Consider the following 23736-nt stretch of genomic DNA (forward strand, 5'->3'; position numbering starts at 1 on the left):
TTTTGCGAGAGGTTTGCGCATCCCTGACCACCTCTTTGACAGAATGACTGGAAATGCCTGTCTGAGGTGTAATTGGGTTTTAAGAGTGGGATCCAGGCCCATTAAATTATGTGCCGCATGCAGGGGAGCTAATTGAGTTTGGGCCCTGCTGGCATACTGCATGTTCACTGGAAACATTTACCCAACATTAAGCCCCAATTAGGCTTTTCAGGATGGGAAACTTGTTGCTGGATGATGGGAAGAGAAGATGCTGATGCCTGTCAGACTCATTGCCTAGTTGCCTAGTACTCATTGCCTCCAGCAAGTAAAATGTGGGCACTAATAGATCTGCTCATTTCTAATGAGCTTCCACCAGACTTTTAGGGATTTTCCTCATTTTGTTCGATCACTCCCATCCCCTCGCTCCGGCTGCTGTGCAGTGCAGTGCAGTCACTCTGTCCTGTAAGCTGGAAGTCTAAAAGTCTAAAAGTCTGAGTGTGTTTGTGTGTATGTGTGAGTGAATGTGTGTGGGGCTCTCCTGTGCGCATGCTCTCCCCCAGCTCAGAGGAGCAGCTAATGCAGTTATATAACAGTCAGTGCAGCCGGCGTCTGCTGTGAGCCAAATGCCAGGCCAGTCTGGTTACATAAGCCTGTCAGAGTCATATTGTAGCAGTACGGAGCGCTCACACCACAGCATGTCCCTGCACTCCTCCTTCCACCATCTCCCGCTCTTCCTCCCACTGTCTCTCTTTGCTCTCTCTCCCATCCCTTTTTCTACACCTCTCCCCTCCCACTTTTCCTTCCCTTCCCTTCCCCTTTTTCCCTCTTTGCTGCAGCGCCTGTTCTTAACACCAGGAACAAAGAGTTTGGCGTGCTGCTGGATGCAGATGCACAGGCAGGTCTGAAAATATGAGACACAAAACAGAGGGGACAAACTGTACGTTCACAATATGTGGAGAGGACAAACTGTTACTCATCCATACACTGGGTTCTCCTCTACTAGACACCATGAGGCGTGCTGCTGGTTGTTGTTTCACTGTCCTTTAGCGCAGGCTTATTTCTCCACAGGCTACCTGTGCACCATGAGGGTGATGCAAGCTGAAAAGATGAGGTGTGCTGCCAGTCACCACCACCACCACCACCTGCGAGCTCTGATGTTCACTGGCCTTTAGAGAACCATTTCATCTCTAGGGGAGGGGGTACCAAGGCACGCCAAGCTAGCCACACAGCTACAGTCAGGCCTCCGCCTCCGTCGCTTGACCTTTACTGTATCTGACCCCTCATCGCTCAGGTGTGACAGGGTTCATGACAACGGCAGAAGGCGAAACTCCGGTGTGAATGCAAAACACTCTGCGCGACCCTGCAACAGTTCACACGGTCATATGGGAGAAGTTAATTGATTTGTGGCCTCAGATCCTGACCTCCACTTTACCTCGCCTCTGTGTGATGCTGTGTCAGCATCACTTTAGGTTGAGGTTCACAGGAGGTTAAATATTACTGCTGAATGAGAGAAGTATTTTTGAAGTAGCCCAGCTCAGATCAGAGGGGAGCACGATCACCCACTCTCCAAAACTCATATCCTCATCTAAAGGCAACTGCATGAGGTCGCCTGGCTAATTGGAATTAAAAGCATTAACCAGGAACTGCGTCCTCGGGCCAATCGCCGGCCCCGCCACCTCATGACTATTCACGAGGCGGAGCTCAGCAGCGACACCTCACTGGTTGGAGGCTGAGGAAAAGGGGGGAGGGGGGCGGCGCCCACCGAAACCTGCCGCGCGGGGTGGTGCGGAGCAGCTGAGTGTGCTTCGCGTAGGGCGAGATGTTGTTTTGTTGTGGCGATCAGCTGAATGTGGCATCGCTGTCCGGTCTGACACAACAACAGCGGGAAGCACCCCGAGCCCCCGCCGCTCCGGCTCCCTGCCCTCCCCAAGAAACGCGGGCACCGAGAGCGACTCCGTTATCCGGCGCATCACAATCCAGGAAATGCGGACTTCTGGCCCTTTCGCTACGGGATAAATGGCTGCAGCGCCCGTACTGTAGCAAGCTGGTAAATATAAAGCTTAATGTTGCCGCCTGTTTGTGACTTGTGAGTCGTGTTTTGTGTTGCAGTGGTTGTCACGGGGAGGAGTGGTAGCCACGGTGTGAAGTTGAGGGCAGGATATCCACCCGTGTTTTCACAGTAAGAGTGTGTCATGAAGTTTAGTTGCCTCGTCATGTGTTAGAATGATAAATGTAGTGTGTGTGTGTGTGTAGGGGGGGTGAAGATGGGTTTCACGCAGCAGCGGACAGTTCGTATGAAGGATTTATTTTTTGGCGGGGGGGGCTGTCGCGTTCCAAACCACAGCGCGTGCAGCGTTTGTGAGCCGAAGTAGCGGCGGGGGCGCTGCATGTACAGCTGACAGCATATGCTTCATCATGTACCTTCATTCACCCCGTTTGTCCTTAATAACAAACCAGATGAGGAGAGCAACAGTGCAGACTCGCACACGCAGGGGCTCTACGCGCACGGTTTAAGATTCACGGTCGGGCCTGTGAACTTATTTCCAACGGGCTACACCTACACTTGCCAGATTTTTACAGGATGACATCATGCTTTTTGTACTCAGTTGATCCGCTGTTATATGATAGATGGTTTAAGTTGACCAAAAACAGGTTTATTTTGGCGGCTGTTCAGTCAGTTTAATACCTACTCTGTTTCAGGTTTAACCCCCTCTGTTATTTAAGCTGTTTTTATTGTCAGACTTGCCACACAGGGTTCACCTTTACACAGCCAGGCAATGACAGTATTATTAGGATGACATTTACACAGGCCACAGTGAGTGGCTGTATGACTGTTGTCTGGCTTGTTTATTATGCAAAATAGTTTCCTTACAAACCACACAGTATATTCCCCATCTATGTTCTGAATAACAGAGTAGCAGGAAGTCACCTTGAGTAAGTAGCTGCAGTTTTTAACATTATTTCTATTAGCACCTAATTTACTTGCAACACTATCTATCTATCTATCTATCTATCTATCTATCTATCTATTTATTTATCTATCTATCTATCTATCTATCTATCTATCTATCTATCTATCTATCTATCTAAATCTTTAATGTGAGCGTTAAACTTTCTTTTAAGTTCTGTTTTTTTTTTTATAATTGACTCCCATAGCATAGCATCATAACGTGAGATATAAAGGAAATATTACATCAGGCAAAGGTATTTGAAAAATAAGAGGTGACACAAGACACAGTCATCGCACTCTTTGCGATGCCAGTTTGGCAGGAAGTGAGGTAAGGATAGCACTTGAAATTTGTTGCTCTATGTAGATGAAGACCACAGTGGTTGCACAGCTGTCTGCTCTAAAGCCAGGTGCTGCTGAGAATGTTTTTTTTTGTTTTTAAATATATATATATATATCAGTTGAGGGTTGATATGCAGATGTATGCAATGCCCCATTCAACCCACAGGAGTGTGGACGTTTTAAAAAAAAAAAAAAAAAAAAAAAAAGCAACAATAGCAACAGTGCTGCAGTCTCCCTCCCCAGTTCTTGGGTCTGTAGTGTAACTTACACAGCATAGAAATACAGTAAAGTGTCAGACCATGGTGGTGGTGTGGAGGGGGTATGAGTGGAGAGAGGCCAATATGCAATTATTTCTTATTGAATCAGCACAAAGTGGCAGCCTTACAGTGCTCCGCTCTGGCCTGGATCAAGACCACTTGTGGTGCTGGCTGAAGAAAGGCGCTAGCTCAGCATGCACCCAAGGAGAGCGCTGCTCCATTTCCTTGCGAATTTTCCAAGATTGTTTGACATCCTGAAGCATTTGATCGTCGAAAAAAAATCTCGGGTTTAGGGATTACTGCCATGGTTTCAACATGGATTGGGATAAAAGGCGCTGGTCTGGCTTGGCTTTGATATTTTTATACCATTGTAACTTGGCAGAAATGTTAGAAGGTGGCTTGTTAAGAATAATTACTGTGTTTTAAGGATGGAGGTGAATGTGCCATTATTTGTATAGCCGTAGAACCTGTTTTCATACTAGCCGACAGTTTAGCAATGCCAGTTCATTACAAAAAGCGTTGGTATTCAGCATCAGAGCCATGGACTTACGCAATTAGTTTGTTCAGGTACAATAAAAGCGAAACATGACTGTTTAACACTGATTACTGAAGACCTCACTCAGTTAGTCAGGTAGGTTTGTGTGTGTCTATACTCTCACCCTGGCACAAGCAACACTCCAGATGGAAAAGGCCCGTTTTCTGCCAATTAGTACAGAACCACTCAACACCTTATACATCACACTATATCGCTGTTTTCACATACACACACACACACTCTCACCTGACGTACCCTCACTGCTTCTTCATCTCTCACACACTGAGTCAGCCTTGCAGGTGGCGACGTGTTGATTTAAATGCATGAAATGCCATTTGCAGCAAGAGGGTCGCATGGAGTTCCTGCTAAGACCTTCAGATACACCTCCCACAGATAACAAGGTTTGATAACCGTGGCAACGCCGGAGTAAAGGATCAGGGGATGATCTGCAGTTTTTTTTTTTTTTTTTTACTCTAGTAAGAGCGACAGTTTTGTCTGAACCCTTGATGTGAAATTCGGAGGTGTTACATAGACAGTGTGATGGGAAAAAAAATGGACAAGCGTGTTAGCTGGCAGCCTGCTCGGCTTCACGCGTGACTGTTGGCTCAACAGATTTCACAAAGTATCAAATGGCATGTATGAGCATGTTTTAAGTTTTGTTTTCTTTGACAGAGCATGCTAGAGGGATGGCATTATCAGTCTCCTTCAACAAAAATAAACACACAGTGACACACAAACACACACCCAGGCTATAAAATCCTGGTGGCTGGTGGACACAACCTTTTCATGTCCCTGCTGCTGGTCATTAATCCTGTTCTCTGGAGCACCAGAGAAGAATAGAGCCACTGTAGTGCTGGGAGACCAGAGTGAACCAGGAACAAGACCTTGGATACACATTCGCACAAGCACACACATACACACACACTGCAAAATGGAGGCCAGGAGTGCCAGTCTGGCAACTTCACAAATGCCCCACTAGCCTAATAACTTTATTGCATGCATTCATTCTCATTGTAATGTATTCTGAATAGATCTTTTATTAAGAAATGTTGCTGTTATTTAGTCTTGCAAGCCTGGTCTGTAGTCAGTGGTTATGCGTTTGTATCATTCAGGTCAGCTTGTGTGTGTGTGTCTGTGTGTGTGTGTGTGTGTGTGTGTGTGTGTGTGTGTGTGTGTGTGTGTGTGTCTCGGGGTGAGGGTGAGGTTGTCTATCAGTGTCTGGCTTCCACACAACCTCTTCACCCATGCCAGTGTGTTGGCTGCCCCCTTCAAATGGAGATAGAGTTTCCTTGTGTTTGCCAGGGGAGCAAGAGTCAGTACTGTGTGTGTGTGTGTGTGTGTGTGTGTGTGTGTGTGTGTGTGTGTGTGTGTGTGTGTGTGTTAGTTAGTGTGGCCACCTGGCCCCGCTCCCATGTGTGCCAGGCCAGGTTATGTAATGATATACGCTGACAATGATGTACAAGTATGCACCGGGCCAGGGAGAGGACGCATAACAGAAGGGTTAACTCACTCGAACGCTCCCTTCATACGAGTTAATCATTACCCACTTCGGCACAGTTGGTGGCCGGGCGGAATGTCGGGGGGGGGTTTGCTGTTTGTAATGGCAATCCTCCTTCAAAACAGGCCACAAGTTTATTATTATTACATCACAATGATTCCCAACTTTTCACCAGGCCATAATGAAATTGACTGCATTTACATTTTCTATTGTTTGCCTCTGTATATGTTACAATCTATCTGTTTTCTCCTCGTATCAACACTGATGGCAGTTTTCTGCATGTGTTCACTTACCACAGCGGCCACTGTTGTGTAATAGTGATTGTTGTAGTGTGATTCTAAGCTTCTGTGCTGTTCACCACAGGTATGTCTGGCAACGGTTTGGCCAGAATCTCATTGGGTTTGAGATTTGTGTAACACTTGGGAGAAGCTGGTGAATTCTTGGGGGAAAAAAGATAACACACATTATACAGTAGCTTATCAGCGACTGGATATTCAGATTTGAACGATCGAATTAAACCTCACCCTCTGGAGGTTGGGGGCCGCGTAACTCTCCAGTGAGGATTCTTTTGTTGCCTTGAAAGATCAGCTATGGATGCATGCCTGGTGTGTGTATTGATCGCTGATGCAGGCGAGGTATTGTGTTTCACGACTAGATATCTCCCACCTCTTCCAAATTTCTCGCTTTCTCTCTCTGGGTCCCAAGATACCCCATCGACCACACCCCTCAGCACACAGCATTTGCACGGACCATAGTCTCAGTGTGTGTGTGTGTGTGTGTGAGAGAGAGAGAGAGAGAGAGAAGATTAAGGAGAAGAGGGGAGACAGTACAATAATTAATCAACATTTCTGATGTAGTGTATGTCCTTCTCCTGACTTCCTTCTTATTTTTTCCTCTTATCCAATCTCTCTTGTTTCCTTTCCACCTTTTCTCTCCTCTTTTCCCCTCTCCTCTCCTGTCTTTTTGTTTCCTCTCCTTTCCTATGCCCTCTCATTTCCTTTCCTCTTCTCTTGTTTCCTTCTGTCTCCTCTTCTTTCCCCACCTCATTTCTCCTCTCCCCTCCTTTGCTCTTGTTTCCTCTCCTCCTTGGTCCTTGCCTCTCTCCTTGTTTACTTTTCCCTTCTTTCCTCTCCTCCTTCCTTCTCTGCAGTTCTCTCACTTCCTCTCCTTTTCTCTTGTTTCCTCACCTTCCTTCCCCTCCTCTCCTTCCCTTTTCTCTTGTTTCCTCACCTTGTTCCTCCTCGTGTTTCCTCTCCTCTTGTTTTCACTTCTCTCCTCTACTCTCTTCCCTCTCTGGAGTCCTTTGTCTCGGCACGTAAGGCGTCCCTGCAGTAACTGCGAGCGAGGATTGGAGGGGATTTCTTCTCTGCGGGAGGGTAAGAGGGCTTTGGGGGGAAAATCCTTCCAACCCTGCCGCGGATCTGCCGAGCAAATCAAGGCAGCAGGCGATGCTCCAGCACAATCCTCCCTAGCCATCTCACTGTCACTGAAGCAGAGCGGTTGAACTAACCCCCTGGACCCCCCCCCCCTCCTCCTTTAGCAGCACTCTTGACAAACCTTGTGAAATCTTTGGAAGAGCCTTCAGTAGAATCCAGATGTGTTTTGTCTCTCTCGTGGTGCCTTCAGTCTGCGGTGTACCATGTTCAGCCTTGAGGAACACTCTCTCACCTGGCGTGCCTTCATGCTATGAATTGTGTTGGCTCACAGAGAGCCCTGGGGCACGCTCTTTTTTATCTTTTAGGTCATGCGCCGCGATAGTAAATCATGGCTACCATTGAATAATCTGATGATATGTGTGCTGTGGGTTGCACACATGCATGTGCATTTGTTATTTACCGCTGAGTCCCTGTGGGGAAGCTGTGCCCTGACTTTGTCAGGTAAGGTCATATAAAGAACACCTCATTTTAGATGCTGTTAATTATGCAGGAGTGTGGTCGACTGCCATCACATGGGAAGGTCATTTTCTCCTCACCCTATTAAAGGGCACAAAACTCCACAGATTTTGGTCTGTGTGTGTGTGTGTTACGTTTGAATAAAACGACTCATTTTTGTTGTGGTTTTGCGACGCTACTGATGCTGTGCTGACATCCTGTTTGAGGTTAGAACTACCTTTTAAAGGCTTCAGCTTTTTGCAGTTGTCTTCCATTTGATGTCAGTTCATGCTGCAAAAGAAGTGTGTATTTACACAAGATGTGTTTGTGTGCACTGTGCAGGTATGTTCCTGCATGTTTATGTATATTCTGCGACTGTTTATGTGTGCAATGTTTTTGCTGATGCCTCCATATTGCTGCGCCTAAGCGAGGGCGTCTGTTTCACCTAATTGAAGGTCAATATTTGCATGAGCGTTCCTACAGACAACTTTCCTAGCTCGGTCTAGACAGAACACAGGCTACCACTGTACTTCAATAAAATCTGAGTGCCTGTCATATTCTGGTCCGGCCCTGCCAGACCTATCTCTCGACATTACTTTTGTACTGTGCCAAAGCAGTGGAGAGGTCTTTCACAGCCTGCAATTATTCTGCTGCAACTAAGAGACGGAAAAAAAAACGTTGTTTTATTTTGTTAAACCAATCTGAACTTTGCAAAGCTCACAGATTGGCTTGCTAAATACTGCTGGTATATGATTCCGAGAAACACTTTGCACATGACTAATTAAATTCAGCAAACGCGAGAATTTCCCTATTGCCTAGTAAACTTTTAAATGTTACTATAGAGACGAGGACTTTGAAAAGTGTAAACTGTGTAGCATGCATTCAGAAATGGTCAGCAAAAATCTGTGCATGATATTTATTTAGGGGAAAACTAAAGCTTGTAGCCACTTGGTTGAATATTTGTAGCGCTCTCGTGGCAAAATTGCTAAAATGTAAGTTCAGCTGGGCAACGAACACACACACACACACACACACAAAAAAAACAGGTTTTTAAAAATTTCCTGAAAGAAAAAAACAAAGGTGAACTGTCCTTTCCTTACAAACTGTCCTTTGTAAAACACGTCTCACAGATTACAAACATCCCGATTCACCTTTGACCCACCACACCTTCCGTAGAGGTGCACACTCCCAGTTCTCTTGTTTAGTGAGGTAAAACATCTGTTTTTACCTCCAAGTAAAGTGGTAGTTGACCACTCACATTTGTTACCTTATTGGACCTGTTTTTAGCAGTCGAACACCACAGTGTTGCTGCATTTTATAATCTGAATAATTACTTTGGTAGATACAGTTACAGGTAGCTACTAACCCCTGTAAATATACTGGTAGAGTCCTTTAAAATGGGCTTATACCAAAACCTGGTTGCACAACTTCTGTACTACTGATTTTACTGTAAGTGTAGGATTATGTTTTGCTGACTGTGGGCTCAAGGACAAAACCCTGTGTGCTTTATTTGAATGTCTGTCTGAAAACCCCTAATAATCCTTGATGAGACAGACTGTTGGGTTCATCCACCGGCCTCATAGTCAAACAAAAAAGCGTGACAGTAGGTGAATCATCTCAGGCAGGACCGAGCCCCACAATGCACTGCAGCCTTAGTGAAGTAATCTCATGTCACATTTGTTACACTCTCACGGCAGATTAACAGCCGAAGATGGATGGTCAGGTGACTTCTCGCTCATCGCAATGATCACGCAGAGTGTTTTTTTTGTTTGTTTGTTTGTTTTTTTTGTTTGTCAGTGTCATGCTTCCTCTAGAAACTTCTGCACACTGGGAAAGATCCTCCCCTCCCTACCCTCTCGCCCCCCCCCCTCCTCTCCTCTTGGCAGAGCAAAAAACCCCAAAGCTGCTGACACAGACTCACCCAGCGTAATTGAGAAAATAAACAGATGATGAAAAAAAAAAAAAACGCTCGTCATAGGGCTGCGTGTTTATCCTCTGCTGCTGGATGTTAAAGCCGGGGTTTTCATCACCTTTCGGGGGAGCAAGGATGGATGAGATGGGATGGATTGTGGGTAGAGCTGAGGAAAGAGGCGGAACGGAGGTAAATAGTTGAGGCTAACACGTGAAGGTCCTGCATATGAGGTCCATCGCATCAACCCATTATCTGTACTGTACCTGCCTATCCTGTGCAGGGTCATGGGATCTGCACCATATCCCAGCATGTTCTGGGCTAGAGACACATAACAGTGAAGTTGAAATCACTTGGATTTTGTCAGTGTTGTTATAGCGGAGACTGAGAAAGGCATGGGTGCATATGTTTTGGGGGGAAAAGGACAGAGAATGCTGTAGGAAGCTCTTCCTCAGTTGGAGGTGTTTTCTATTATGTAATCCTGCTGTCCTCAACAACCTCAAACAGTCAGCAGTCCCAGTGTTTGCACCCAGGTAGTCCCCCACCTCCTCCTTTTTCCTTTTTTTTTCTCCCCCCACCCCCAAGCTTTGCTATGTCAGCACAGTGCTAGGGAGCAACCCCAGCTTAGTCACTGCAGACTTTGATTTTTCATCAACACTCTGCAATTCTAATATGCTTAATGGCAGCGCGTTCGTCCTCTGAGGGCGCCCCTGTCTCGCCCAGGTGTCAGTTGATTGACAGGTTCCCCGCGGGCATTGACGAGGCAAAGGAAAATGAGGTGCGGTGTGGGCGCATCCCTGGCTCAAGGCTGGATGCCATATTTCAGCCTGACACCCACGCCCACAGGGGAGACCAGGAGCTCCGCAGCCGGTAGCATGTGACCAGCGGAGGAGACAGAGGTATCAGCTCCCTCGACTCCTCTTCTCCTTGTTCTCCAGGGCCAGCAACCCCCCCCAACGCCCCTCCTCCTCTTTCTTCACCTCACTGCCAAAAAAGAACCTCCAAGCTGTAGTAGTATGTGGGTAGCCATCTGAGAGGCTGATTGTGATTCTCTGCGAGTAAGTACAGTAGCTGGAGCAGCGGGGCTGGGTTCCCACTCACCGCCCCTGAGTAGGGTGTCCATTACTGTGGGAGTGCCTAAATTACAGAGAAGAGGGAGATCAGGAGAAACCCAAGTGAGAGTTTTTGGAGAGACAGGGAGGGGTGGGGGGGTGGAGGAGGGTGTGGAGTGGAGAAATCAATTTGTTCTCTGAGCAAAAGAGCATGAGACACACACAAACACATTATTCCAGGGGTAAAAAAAAAATGTATGCCCTGTGTGTGATTACATGATTTCAAAACTGTCTTTATGACAAGCAATGTAACGAGATTGTAAATCTTGCATTAATGTGTTGAGCTGGATTCCGTGGGAGAATTTTTTTTTTTTTTTTTTTTTTTTTTGGTCAGGGTGAAAGAATAATGTTTCTTTGTCAGCCCAAGAGATGGATGGTCTCTCTGGTCTTGTGAGAGCGAGCTGTCCCTGTTGCTAGGCCAGCAACAGTCTGTCTTTCATTGGTCATAGTTGTGCTTTATTACTTGCATCATTGGTCATGTTGTTATCGGCATCACAGAGACACAAGTCATAGGCTGGTTGTTATTGACCATGTTGAGAGCTTGCAAGGATTTTCCTGGACTTTTTGTTCGAACATTTATTTCCCCTCTTGCTCAAGTGCTGGCCGCAAAACTCAGAGGCTGCAGTTTGCTTTGCAGAGTATCAGTGTTTCATCCCATCAATCTATGTAATGCACTGTTTATTGCTTTTCTGTGTAACTACTGTGTTATCAGATTATCGTCAGCGCAGTTTTTCATGGTGAACAGTGTGTTATATTGTATTCTGCCTCTCATCTGCCAAGTCTTTACTACTTTAGTCTGCATGTCCTCAAACAAGCCTGTATAAAGATTGCTGAAAATGTTATCCTTCTAAAGACAGACTAGGCCTTTAGTCTCAGGGTGATATTTATCCATGTATTTATTTTCATCCTCTATCTAATGTCAGTTATTTCCAGCCATGGCAATTTGATTTTGTTGGCCCATCTTTTTGGTCCAGGCTGAAATATCTCTGCTGGATGAATTGCCATGAAATTTTGTGGTCTCCAAATGATGAATCCTACTGGCTTTGGTGATCCTGCAACGTTTCATTCAGCGCCATCATGATGTTGACATTTTTTTATTTTGAGTAGTATATCTTACAAATATTGGATAGATTGATTGATCCAATGATTGCAGTTTGTTGAATATTTGGGTTTATGACCAAATACTCACTCAAACTAACATGACACCCTAAACTAAGGTGGTGAACCTGGTAGCCCAAATATAGCCTGCTAAACATCAGCATGTTAGCATTTTCACCATGACCATGAAGTGTTTAACTTAAAGAACCACTGTCCTGTGTGAAGTGTGAAAATATTATTTCAGTAACTCATCATATTTTGATGTCACTAAATATTTTTACTTATATTTAGCCTGTTAAACATCAACATGTTAGCATTTTCACTGTGACTGTGTTAGCATGCTGACATTAGTGTTTAGAAGAGAAAGAACTGCTGTCCTTACAGTCTTACATGTGAAAATATTACTTCAGTAACTCATTATATTTTGATGTCACTAAATACTTTTACTTATCTGATTGAAATATATCAAATGATCCAGTAACATACTGTCTATTGTAGCTACTCAATGCTAGTGACTTCAGTATAATTTTATACGGACTGTCGAATTTAACAAACCCACAATACAGCCACATAGGCACATTAAATCTGTAAACTGGGAGAGGGTTTATGTTGACGTCTGAGTGAGGTTGAGTTTGTCAGTCATTCCTTGTACATCATACGTGGAATGACGTCTCTTCCAACCAAAGGCCTGTTGAGTCTTGCCAGACCACAATGAGCAAAATGAAAACTGTGGGCTGGCAAGATCAGGTCTGCCTGTCTAATGTGATTTACCTTGTGTTTGTGACAGTTTGTGTTTTTGCTACGTGCCAGTTTGTGCATGCATTCATGTGTGTGCCGTAAAATCCATCGAACATCCTAAAATCCAGGAAGTGTTCTCATTGAATCAGTCCTGATTGGCACATCCTCCTCTCCATCTTCTTAATTACAAACCTCAGCTGTGGAGCTCGCTCTTTACCATACCCCACTCTCACTTTGTTGCATTCGTTCAAATGCTGTTTAACTTTGATGGTATGCACAGTTTGAGTTTTCTGCAATTTGTAGTCAGACTGCGTCAACAATGAAAGTTATCCTACTTGCCAGTCCCCAGATTAGATTTTCTTGGTCTTTAGATTAGATTTCCGCTCTCAGTTTAGCAGCTCACTGGAGGGCACGTCTTGCCATTTGTTTAAATTTTGTGTTCAGGCTTATGACTTCCTCATCTGCTATTTAAATGGTCTATAAATGCATTTCTATTCTTCCAGAAAACTCTGTTGGGAATGGTAGGGGTCTTGTTGTAGGTTTTGAATAAGCACTTGACCTGCTGTATTTGTTTCATCTGTTTGTACTATGAGCAACTAGATTCCACCAATATCATGGTTTTCAACAAGGAACTCATACTATATTGTTTCACTGTTTTTGTCATTTTCATAATGTTACATCATATTCAGTTTAGTTAGCTCTTAACAATTAAGCATTTACTGAAAACCAGCAATTTTCAATCACACCATCAGCCACCTCTTGGAATGCAGTTGTTCTCTGAGCATTACTTTCTCAAAAATGTTGTGGAGAGGTGAAAGGTTTTTGTAAATTGTAATCAAATTTATTTTGCACTTGCTTCAAGAAGCTGAATATTTGAACTAGTGTGAATCTGTGGCTGTTGATCACGAAAAGTCAGCTGAGAAGCTCCTTAACCGCAATTGCCATCCAGGTTTCTCTTATTGTTCAGCTTTCTAGGAAATGAATCAGCCATAAAGACTTGTTGATTGTATTGCACAGCCTGTTTTTAATTGTGAAGGGAATATAGAAGAATTTGACCCCTGAAGAAATCAAGTCAGGGTTTATTTTTCATGAATGCCATGTCCTCCTACCTCAAAAGATTATTACTTGGGCAAACATCTGTGTGTTGTCAGTATCCCTCAGTTTATTGTTACATCAGCAAAACAAAAATCAGGCATTACGTCTAAACACTTGACTCAAGAGGCTGTATAAAAGTAAAGTTACTTACATCTCGCAGTAAGCTGTACAGTTGCACAGGCTATTTATATATGAATAAAAAACAGACTTTGTCATATTCTACATGCTAATATGAAAGCCAGCTCCAAAACTATTCAAAACTGTGACAAATTCATATTTTGTCAATCTGGAGAATTCACATTGTGTTTTGACCGAGATCCACACAAGAGGCGCAGTCTCCCAGCTACAGCTGAATCAGCTGGTGCAGGGTGAATTGGACCCTGCTGACCACAGAGGCAGTGAATTCAAAGCATGAAAACTATTGAAATGACATCAAAAAAATGGAAGTGTGTCAGAAAACTTGCCCTGGGATGCATAAAAGGGTGTTCCTGTCCTGAATATCTCTATGGTACAAATGCTCACCCACAGAGAAGTAAAAAAAAAAAAAAAACATGTCAGTATATGAAAACCCAGATTGATGTTACATAGTTAGTTTCACTTTCCTTAAAAGATTCTGCATTGAATTTGATTGTTCAATAGCACCTTGTTTTGTGAAACCAGTGTCAAGTCATCGGTTTCTATATACAGTGTACCTCTCCGCAGAAACTACTCCGTCTCTTGTTACTCTGTCATGTTGGTGTGTTTAGCCTTTTTGCCCCCTGCTTGTTTTTAAACAATTACATGTGAGAGGCTGGGCTTTTACGTCACACCTGATGATTTTGCTTTTCTAAAACCGGGGCAAAGTACTGTGTGAGGCGGCTCATTCGGTTAGAAAACATTATCATGAAATAATAATTAAAAGGTCAGTTCCTTAGCCAATAACCCTGGTTGATAAGCAGCCCTCAAGTGACTCTTTGAGATTGTGGTGAGATGAGGTAATTTTTCTGTCAGCGTAATGTTTAATTAATAGGCTTTCAGGTTTCAGGTGTGCATTTTATTTATTTTACAGGAGGTTCAAACAGGTATCACCCAATCAGAACTGATAATTGGAGCTTTCTCCTCGGCCAACTAATCATGCGACTGCTTGATACCAAACCGTGTGTACCTGAGGTTACACTGAGATTGCAGTTTTTTCTAGTAACCTGGCATGACAGAAAGCACTTACAGTATACATTCCCAGTGGGGAAACATTCTTTGAGGTAACATAATGATCCAGTGTGTGTGTATCCACACAGAGACGGCAGTGAATCCCGGTTTAGGGCATGTTCAGGGACAGTACTTCAACCTGTATTGGATGACAAGTCAGCCGTACGTAACCGGGCAAAGAACTAACAGGAAATCAATGCATCCAGCCACCTACCCTACATCAATACAGTGTCTCACTTTCTCGCCATAAGCCCGCTCATCTCGTCATCTTTCTCCCTCTTGTTCTGCCTCCTCTCTCTTCTTCTCTCTCTCTGTTTTTTTTTTTTTGTCTCGTTCTGTCTCTGCAGTGTGCTTCTTTGAAAGCCACAGCATCTCTATTTTAAGGGCTTCTTTTGTTTCTCTGCTTTGTATTCAAATGATCAGGCTCACAGGCAGGGGGATGCGGCTTGGAAAGACAAGTGGGATGGTGGGAGAGAGGAGGGATGAGAGGTGGCGAGCCCGCTTTTTGGAGTCAGGTTTCTCCCTAACCAGATCTTTTACGAAGTGATGACAGCTGGAGGAATGTGCTGCTAATTCCCCGTAACGCGGGAAGACGTCGTGTGACCCTTGGGGCTCGGTTAGCTTGCAGACCAGCGGCCCGGGTGGTCAGGGGGAGAGAAAAATGTGTATCTGTAACGTGTGTGTCATATACCATGTACACACTCTGACTTGAAGCAGGAATACAAGCAGGTTTTTTTTTTTTTTTTTTTTTTAACCATACCCTGGAACCAGACGGTGCGGCTGTGTGTGGCCTTCCCCAGTGGCCAAAGTAGACTGCACCTCCCAGCAACAATGAGTACAGCCAGTGACACATTTCTGTCTGTCTTGTAATGCAAAGTGGGCCAGTTGGTTCGCAGTAGAGTGGGCCATGTTTGACTTACAGGACCTGTCATAGCAAATAGCTTCCTCTTAACACACCTCCCTTTTCTTTGCAGTTAGAGTTTTGTAAAGAAAAGCATATGTTTGCTTGTCCCTGGCGTTTTGTTACTAAGCAGCGTGCAGGTATTGACACTTGTCTTGACGTCTTAATCCTTCTTGACCTTGTGTTTTCAGAACAGTAAGGCTCTGTTTCTTTAGCTCTATGTTGTTGACAACTGTCACTGTAAAAATAAGATTAGCACACTAAAAGCAGCATGATGATTGAACACATTCTCATTAAACTGCCGGTGAATCCATCATTACCAGCTTGCAATGTTTTCTTTATTAAATTCTGGTGAAAATAGCTTTCCAAATAAAGAATTCTTAAATCATTACTATTATTATGTCAGGATGAAGTAATCAGAGAAAGAAAAGAAATCTTCATTTAATGCATTTAATGTTGTTAATGGTCATCCATTTTAATTTGCATATCTTCAAGTTCAAAGACTTGCATGAAACAAGCAAAGAATATGTATGTGATACTGTCAAGCTGTGGAAAGAAACTGGTTCTTTAAAGCTACTTAAAGGGCCAGTTCCCTCTGATAATGTTTTAAAAAATTACCTTTTTTGTATCTACCCATGAGGAAAGTTTGGTTTTATTTGCCCATAAGATATCTGCCTGTGAGAATTCTGCCTCAAGCTCAACACAATGGAGGTGAATGGAGAAAAGTTGTGCTTTCTAAGATTCCACAGCAACCCCTCTTTTACAGATACAGTGTATTCATTATTCTGGATAATTGACAGAACACGCTGTCAGCAGTTTTCATAGGGACTATTTCTTTTCTGTGGATTATCCAGACTAACCAGGACGTTGTGTCTGGAAATAGATTTTGGTGTGAGGTGTTTTAATATTGTGTTTTTGTGAGAATGCCATTCACTTTCATTAATTTGGGGTGGAGGCAAAAATCTCAGGCAGATAATCCAAAACCTGGACCAATTAAACCAAAAATGTCAACAGAATCAGACACTGCTACAGATCAGTGATAAAATATGTTCTGTTTTAAATGAACTGACTTCAGAGGAAATGTTGGGAACATTAGGGTTCAGGAGGTTGAGGGACTGTGTGCAGAGATGAAGCACAGCAACAAAAATCAACCAGAACCAGATCCCTCTTTCATCATGTTGTCCATGATTATTTTAGAGAAACATAAAAACCTACAGTATGTGCATGCAGTGCAATTTACATTTGACATGTGTTCATGCATTCTGTAGATTCAGCATTTCATGGTTCCACACATGCACAAACACACACAGATTTACTTAAGGACTGCTATAGCTGCACTTGATTGTCGTGTGTGATTGATGAGCTGTCTCATTCAGCCCTGAAGCGGCAGTCTCAAGACACAGAGGCTGCACGCTGCACACACATTTGATAGCCTTTTATAATATTGTCTCAGATGGCAGATAGAGTCACTCCCGTAGGTCGGAGCTGTGTACTGAGGACACCGAATAACCATACACAAGAGCTCTCGCTCTCTCGCTTCGTCTCTGTCTCTCTCCTACGCATTTGCACACACTGTTTTTCTCCTCTGCCGTGTTATTCTCTGTCTCGCACTCTTTCCCTCTCTCTCCCAATCACATGCGCTAGCACACACCTCCACTTTTGAGGGAAACAAAGGCACAAACAGACGAGATATAGCACATGGCGTTGGTATACGTGCACCGGGTGATGAGGCGTCGATGGAGAGGAGAGTCTCTGTTGACAGGCCGCTGAGGCAGCGTGGCACCGGGGCAGAATGGGCAGCGGGGGCTCACAGCGGAGGAGGGAGAGTAAACTGTAAACCGACACTTAGCCTGAATGGAGTTGTTTGTCACTGTGGGTAGCAATTACTTGGACTGGCCCGGCTTTGAGTAAACTCCCTGATCAGAAGGGTGCCCCTCTGCCAGGGCTGGGGAGAGGAAGGCAGAGGGGTGGGGGGGGGGTGAACGGACCGACGGAGGCCTTGTTGATACATTCTGCGGCCTGGTCCTCGTGTTTGAACACACTCAGGCCGAGCTTCCACCTGTTGACTCTTCCCCCCGTGTCTGTGTTTGTGCAGGCAGCACTAAAAGCACCGGCAGCTCCAACTTTAACAGCTCGGATCAACATAGTCACAGGTTACAGAGATGTGCAGATAAGGCATGGCACCGGGTCGTGTGTTATGCCACAGCAGTGCTCATTGTACCTGCTGCAGCTTCACACACAGGATGCAGCACAGCAGCTGCAGAAAGAGGAACTAGCACAGGCTTTCCCATCACTGGGGAGGAATCCACATGGGTGACTTCATAGAAAAATAGCTCACTGTAGCAAAAACAGAAATAACTGCGCTAAAATGATTACTGTTCTGAAATTACAGTTGTCACTGACCAGCATGTAGCTGGTAAAGAACATGGGAGAAAATATCATGTTTTCATAGTTGGATATAACAAATCTTTCTAATCTTTCTAATCTTAACCCCACCACCCCCACCCCCAGGTCTTGGTGTTCATTTATGTAGTAAAAGATACAAACCCCAGGTGGATTTATTCCCCATGGTAATGAGTATTTTCATCACAGTGATTTATTAGAAGTGAGCTGTGTATGTGTCCCCTCTCCAGGCAGTTAACTGAAGACGTTCATCTTATCACAGGTTTGCCTCGAGCCCATTCTTTTCAGTTGCGCCACGACTGAGAAAGCAAATATAAAGCAGTCGACTGTGAACGACGGGTACAGTAAGCTGCGTGGGAGAATTTGCACTGTGATCTTGACATCCACGCATCAGTGAAACTTGTGGGCGCAGGGAGGACAGCTTTTGAAAATGTCAGTTCCTCTTTCTATATTTATCCCCCCCACATACTCCCCAGCCCCTCTGAATGCTTTGTCACTCTTTTATTTCATTTGCACGCGACTCGTGCAGTGTTTTGACGTTTGGAGTTGAGTTGTCCAAAGGCAGATGAAATTTCTTTGACGGACACTCTGTATCTGTTACAGTGACTCTCTACAAGGCCTCACAGTCTTTGTTCACTGCTGCTGTCCCCTGTTTCGTGTCACAAGACCATTTTGTCTTTGAGGCAGCGAATCAAACTTAATTCATAAGACTCAGAAAATACTGATACTGTATAACTGTAATAGCTGGGTTTACACTACCATTGCAAATTGCTAATGATAGATCAGCTCTATATATGGTGTCACTTACCAATCAAGGACTTTACTCGGGGCCAGGTTACTTTCCATAATCACTAGCCAGAGCAACCCCGGAGACATGATTTCCTGGTAGCCTTCCTCATAATATACATGACGTTTACTTTGCTGCATATAAAGACAGTGGCGCTTATTAATGCTTCAGTGCCATGGAAAAGGAAAAGATAATGAGAGTCTGTTGCGAGGCTGAAATTGAGAACTAAATGGGGAGAGAGTGGCTGCTAAAAAGGACTTGTGCATTTGTGTGTGTCTCAGGGAAATAGAGAGAGAGATAGAAAAAAAGAGAGACAGAGAAACCCCTTAAGATTTTTTTTTTTTTAAAAAGAGACGCTGAGTGAAACAGGGGGTGGTCAGTCTTTCAGTGTTTTACAGGATCAGATATCACATCTGCTGAGGATACATATCGATTGGCATTAACAAAAGACTAGCATACTCGACTCCATTAGCTGGCTGGTTGGTTGCATGTCTAAGACCATACACTAGCTGTGCTATATTTTTGTGTGAAAATACATGTACATACGTATATTTGAATAGGTTTAAGCTAAGGCGCCTCTAGACCTGGTACTGTTTTATCCAGGTAAAGTTCTTGTGCGGCTATAAATGTTCGGCGTTAGTGGTCCACCACTGATTTCCCACATCAGTGTCTGTTTACCTGTCTTGGAGAGTACTACTACATCTGTGAAAAAGTTGTATAATGCCTGTTGTAAATCCAGAGGGAGGTGCACAAAATTTGATTTCTGAAAGAGATGTCACTTGAGGTAGCATCAGATGGAGCTGAAGACTACACGTCTAAAATGAGAATAATCTAGAATTGTGAAATTAGAAAGAGGTGAGGTTACCAGACCTCTGTAGCCTGTTTCTCACCTCTGTTTGAAGCTAGCAGCTCAAATGTACATTAACTTGATGCTACATCAACACTCAAGCAAAAAAAAAGAGAGTATTAGCAGTTAGTTAGCATTATAGGTAATTTAGGTTGTGGTATGTGGTAATGTCAGGTTTTAACAAGGATGGAGAATGAGTGGAATGATATCTCTGCTTCAAATTGAAATGCTGACCTGATGATGGCGCTAGATGAAAAGTCAGAGGATCATCAAATTACTACATTTAATCCTTAAGGGAAACATGAACGTGTTTACCAGATTTCATGTAAATCCATTCAGTAGTTGTTGAGATAAGTCAGTCGGCACCAGAGGGTGGACCACCCGACCGACATTGCCATCCTGAGAACCACACCGCTAACATGACTAAAAACAAGGTTCTTAAAACCAGCAAAGTCTTCAGAAATGGTTTTTGTATCAGTATTAGAACACAAGTATGAATTGGCACATTCAGCTGTACAACATATGGTATATGACTTATGACTTGCTCAATAACACACAGAATGTCTGAACACTGTTTGCTGGTGCCACCTGGTCTAGACCATCAGCAGATGTTCCACTTCTCATGGTCTTTTATCAAGCCAGTGTTGTAGTTGTACCTCAGGAGGAGTTAAACCTTATGTCACTGGATAAGACATGTTTTACATACATTTTATTTTGAGGTGGACGGTGAGAATAAAGTGATGATCCAGTTACATTTACCAGAATAATGACTGGATTTAGTAGTTTGACATGCTGGTTCTAGAAGACTCAGCCCACTTGGGTAGATGGATGTCTTCCTTGCGTCCAGCTTTTCTTTTTCTAAGTAAATGCAAACAGGTAGAGCAACACTGAGCTACAGTGGTTTTTATACACTAGGTGGGCTCCCCATTTTAAATGGATCTTGTTTCTATTATAATACCACAGTCATAAGGACGGGGGGGGGGGGTCAGTTTACAAGACCACATGTCTGAAATAATCTGACCTCAGAACAGAGAGAACCCTCTCTGAATACTCCCATATTTGCCCATTTTACTGCCTGTGTCTGCAGTTTATGGGGTGAAAGTCCAAAAATATGTCATCTGTACGGTTTTCTGTAAATGCGCAAACCACTCATTTGGTCAAAATTATAGTCTGTGGCTGCTCCAAAACAACACAGAGTTTCTTATAAAGCCTGATGTTTGCATTTGAGGTGTTGCTTGCCTCTACATTATATTGTGTCATATACGTGAAACTGCCTCATGTGACCATACCACAGGGGAGCCCTTGTTTTCATTTACTGAAAATGAGAACGGCTTTGCATAATATGTGCCAGCCATGTTCGGGGGCCAGTGAGCAACATATGGTTACCATTTATTATAGCATCATTCACACTTTCATGATCGTTGCACTTCCCATTTTGATCCCAGTCTGCAAAATTATTATGCTCTCTGTTGTTGCTTGCGTTCAACTTAACACCTCCTAGCGCTCTCTAGGTTCCAACCAGACTGTGTGTCTGCAGCCCGGTCCCCGGCCTTGCTAATCGTTACGTCTTTGTAGAGCAACTTTCCTGTCAGTCATCACCACAGTGGCAGTTTTGTTTGTGCCCCCCCCCCCCCCGCCACCTTCCCGTCAGAACCCCTCAGTCTGAGGAACAGAGGACAAAGGGATGACGGATGGGTGAAGGTCCCTCACAGGGAAGTACAGTATAGAAGGTGTGTGCTGTAAAGGGTGACAATGAGCACATTCAGGCAGACACAATACAGTGCCTCGGCCAGTGAAGCCAGCAGCCTGTGAGAGTAGCCCAGCATCAGGCCAGCACAGTCCCCCCTGCAGCAGTCAGCCAGCAGCCGCACGGAGCCTGGGGTAATCACCGAGTCCCGAACAACACTCCTATTGACTGGAACCAAATAAAATAAGAGAGGAAACACAGAGCAGAGGCGAAAGAATAGGGGGTCATGTGGACAATATAGGACGAGCACAGGGGAAAGAAAAAGAAAAGAAAAATGATAAAGAGAGCAAATAAGCAGGTGTTAAATAGATGAAGTTAAAGAGAAAAGCAGAAAAGAAATACAATAGAGCAATTAGAGAAGGAGAGAACCATCTTTTCCTTTTGAGTCATCCTGTCATCTGGCTGTGAGTCCCACCAGGCCACCACGTGTCGCGGGCCTGTGAGGATCCATGTTCCCCTCTGCCTGCCTTCTGATCAGTAGCCCAGCCATCCGCTCGTTCTGTGTGCCGGCTCGTCACTGTGCAAGTGTGTTTATTTTAGAGTGTGTGACTCACACTTCCTGCGCTCTGCCAGTGAGGCAAAGCTCTATGGAACAGCAGGACCTCCGTTCATTCTCAAGTCTCTCTTTCTCTTTCTGTTTCTCTCCCTCTCTCTCTCTCTCTCTCTCTCTCTCTCTCTCTCTCTCTCTCGTGTTGCACCTCTGATAGGCCTAGCCTGGGTTCTGCGTAATGCGGGGGCTTGCTTGAATGGATGCCACTCTGGAATTCATTTACAGATGCAGCACAGTGGCACTCTGACTGGAAAAGTGGAAGATTTACGTAAAAACGAGACATGTTCATGTGGAGGGTTTGTCTCTTAGGAAGAGGGCTGCTTGTTTTGTTTTTTTCTTTCCCCCTCTGCCCACCACTACAGTAAGATAACTTTGCTGATAAGGAGGTGATAAATGCAGGGAATCGCCTCCAGGGTTATGTGTTTACAAGGGGAAAACCCCGTGTAAGACCTGTTTGTAATCCTATCTATCGGCAGCGTGCCATTGCTGCTGAATGTGTGAGTTAAAGAAACAGCAGCAGACGTTCCCGTCCTGAATGTGTAGGCGTGTGTCTTTGGTTTCGCTGTCCTGGTTCGTCTTGCACTTTGGTTGCATTGGCAATAAAAAAAAAAAACACTGCGATTGATGCTATTACTGTGGCTTCACAGACGATGATGCCATTTTTTTTGTCGAGATGTTACTCATGCTGTGAGATTATGAGTCGCTTTTAGTTTCGTCTTGCCACCACATCTTCCTCCTCCTCCCCTCAACATTTGTACAGTGGAAACATTCATTTAGTGTCTTCCTCTCTCCCTCTCTCTCCATCATTCCTCTTTTTTGCCTCACCCCCAGCCTCTCTCTCTCTCCCCCCATCTCTCTCTCTCTCTCTCTCTCTCTCTCTCAGCAACACACCCACTCAAACAGTCATATCCGCTCTCACTCTCTGGCTCTCCCTGCTTGTCTCACAGTGCCTGTGAAGCGTCTCTGAGGGGGAAGACCAGACTGCTCTGTCAGGTAATCTAAACTCTGTCTGTTTCTCTCTCTCCCTCTGCGCCTCCCTCGCCTCACTTTCTCTCTCTCTCTCTCTCTCTCTCTGTTTTCCTCTCCCCCCCGCCATTATTACTTTACTTGTCAGGTACAGCAAATTAGTCATTTAGTTATTGCTGCTGTGTCTCAGTCGTTGGAAATCGTGTATATATTTGATAGTTTATTACTGCAAATTTGCCATTTGGTTCATTATAATCTGGCATTTTAGCACTTAGAAGAGTGTTTTGTTACTTAAGGGGTTTAAGTTTGTCTCTTATGTCACAAAGACTCTTTTTCACTAGTTTAAGGACAACATACCTGAGATGTTTTAGCAGGCCAGAGGGTATCACTGGACTGTTTGGACATTAGGAATCAGATTCAGAGATTTAATCAAAGTTGGAAAGAGTCTCTGTGTATATGACACCTATTGCACGTCTGTCCTGGAAGTTGGCTGTCTCAGGACATTTAGTGGAGGACGGAGTTCCTCTCCAATCAGAGGTAGATTTTGGGCTATATAATTAAAATTGGCACACTAAGTGACTACATAAAAGATCGTTTCCATCCGTGAAGCTCCTGGCCGCAAATAAAACGACAGAAACCCCGGCAACCTGCAATTTAGTCCGAGTCGCGGTCAGTTTGTTTTTTCAGTTGATTATGTCAGCAAAGGAGCAGATTTCCCGCTGCCAGGGGTATTATTTAAAAAAAAAAAAAACTGAGTGCAGTCTTCCCCTGCTCGTCGAGGTGTGCATTACCCCGGCTCTGCCACTCGTGTTTGATTTAAAAGGCCGGTATTGACCTGCAGTTCACTGGCTCGTGTTTAATCAAAGTGAACACCGCGACGGTTGTGAACTGCCAATCTTATCAAAGCCGCGCGAAATCCTTCCCCTACACCACCTCTCTCCTCGGAGGCACAGCATCCCGCACGCAGTC

At 44.4% G+C, this 23736-nt stretch overlaps 1 protein-coding gene across 3 annotated transcripts in view; it reads left to right on the forward strand.

Annotated features, from left to right (window-relative positions):
* The first annotated feature begins 1722 nt into the window (after nt 1-1722).
* LOC108889955 (HIVEP zinc finger 3) overlaps nt 1723-23736 on the forward strand; it is a 39620-nt gene continuing 17606 nt past the window's right edge. The window contains exons 1-2 of one of the 3 annotated variants that reach the window (XM_051075945.1): nt 1724-2026; nt 22749-22794. The gene's annotated coding sequence lies outside the window, so the exon portion shown is untranslated. Of the gene's footprint in view, nt 2027-22748; nt 22795-23736 lie in introns of all 3 variants that reach the window. The other 2 variants (XM_018686714.2, XM_018686676.2) reach the window with 2 other exon arrangements.

This window comes from Lates calcarifer, linkage group LG15, assembly GCF_001640805.2.
Source record: "Lates calcarifer isolate ASB-BC8 linkage group LG15, TLL_Latcal_v3, whole genome shotgun sequence".
In the NCBI taxonomy this organism is placed as follows: domain Eukaryota; kingdom Metazoa; phylum Chordata; class Actinopteri; family Centropomidae; genus Lates; species Lates calcarifer.